Source organism: Empidonax traillii, unplaced genomic scaffold (assembly GCF_003031625.1).
Source record: "Empidonax traillii isolate 1590-97213 ecotype Southwest subspecies unplaced genomic scaffold, ASM303162v1 scaffold56:size2478089, whole genome shotgun sequence".
Taxonomy (NCBI): domain Eukaryota; kingdom Metazoa; phylum Chordata; class Aves; order Passeriformes; family Tyrannidae; genus Empidonax; species Empidonax traillii.
This window is the reverse complement of record NW_020955249.1, coordinates 152,965-154,273: the sequence shown is the minus strand read 5'-3', so window position 1 is coordinate 154,273 and position 1,309 is coordinate 152,965. Positions and strand designations below refer to the sequence as shown.

Genomic DNA, 1,309 nt, shown 5'->3' with positions numbered 1-1,309 from the left:
CTGGCATGGGCTTTAACAACTTGAAAGCAGGTGTATCATTCTGGCAAAAGTATAGGTAACTGAAAAGTGTCTCTTACAGTCAGCCTCAGAAACAATAAGTTCTAGGAAAAAAGAACAAACTGGAGCATTTCAGCACTGAGGAATTTATTTAATGCTTTAAAAAAGAGTTGTTGTGTGTCTCTGCAAAAACGGGGAAAGGCAAGTTAGCAAAGGGATAAGAATAAAACTGGGCTAAAACATACTCCCATGAAGATATTGCTGTTGTGCTGCTTAATGGTCCTGTTGTACTTATAGTATTGATCAGATAGTGTGAACTTGGCATAGAATGATGATGTTAAAACTTGCAATTCATTTTTACTCTATTTGATGTTAAAGTGTAAAACCAACTCAGATTTTTTTTGTTTGGAAAAGCTAAAAAATACTAATGTGTGTTGCTTTGTGTTGTCTTTTAAAAAAAACAGAATCAAAAGCATTCTTCATGTTGGCATTATGCATGTATTGGAAAAGACTGTGTATATGATGCAAATCCCCTTTATTGCACTTTTAAAAAATCTGTTCTCTCTCTCCAAAAGCTTTCCTCAGTTTACAGTGCTAAAGGATGGTGCCTCTACTTATTTTCTTAAATCACTTTCGTATTGTTTATAAGGTGAGGAAAGCTTGATTCGCAGTATGCTGTGCTGTTAGTGTGACCATTTGCTTGTGTAATGGTGTTGCTGACTTCCACTGTAAGTGCAGCTGTATTTAGAAATAACTGGTCCATCTGCAGTGTTGTATTTACTGTGGCAGTTGTCATAAAACGAGTGACAATTCACTTGCTAGCTTAGCTTTCTGTCCACCCACTCACAGTATCTGGAAGATCTTCAAATTGAATTAGTACACATGCTCCTCAAACAGAAGCTGTGAGAACGACCTGGGAAATAAACACCATTTTTGTTCCCTCAAAATGTCAGGCATTCAAAGAAGTAGTCAAAACTTACACCGGATACTTACCGGATACTTTTTCCACTCACATCTTTCCAGACTGTTGTTCTAAATTGTTTTGCCCAAAGAACTCTGCAGGTTACTTATTTTTCACTGATGTGATGCTGTAAAGACACATTTGAGATTCATGCCTTATAGCTTGTAGCATCCTTAGGTCTTGAAATACTGAAAAGAAATTAACTCTAGAACAAATTTTGCTAAATAAGTAACTTTTCAAGTGCAAACACAATCAAGTGTCAAAAAGTGTTAAACCTTTTTTTTTTTTTTTTTTTTTTTTTTTTTTTTTTTTTTTTTTTTTTTTTTTTTTTTTTTTTTTTTTTTTTTTTTT

General features: G+C 34.0%; 1 protein-coding gene across 2 annotated transcripts in view; it reads left to right on the top strand.

The window, feature by feature from the left end:
- The window catches only part of PTGR2 (prostaglandin reductase 2), a 16,067-nt gene that overhangs the window by 2,895 nt on the left and 11,863 nt on the right, over positions 1-1,309 (top strand). The window contains exon 1 of one of the 2 annotated variants that reach the window (XM_027879591.1): positions 573-646. The exons of the other annotated variant lie outside the window; for it this stretch is intronic. The gene's annotated coding sequence lies outside the window, so the exon portion shown is untranslated. Of the gene's footprint in view, positions 1-572; positions 647-1,309 lie in introns of those variants that run through there. 2 annotated transcript variants of the gene reach the window in all.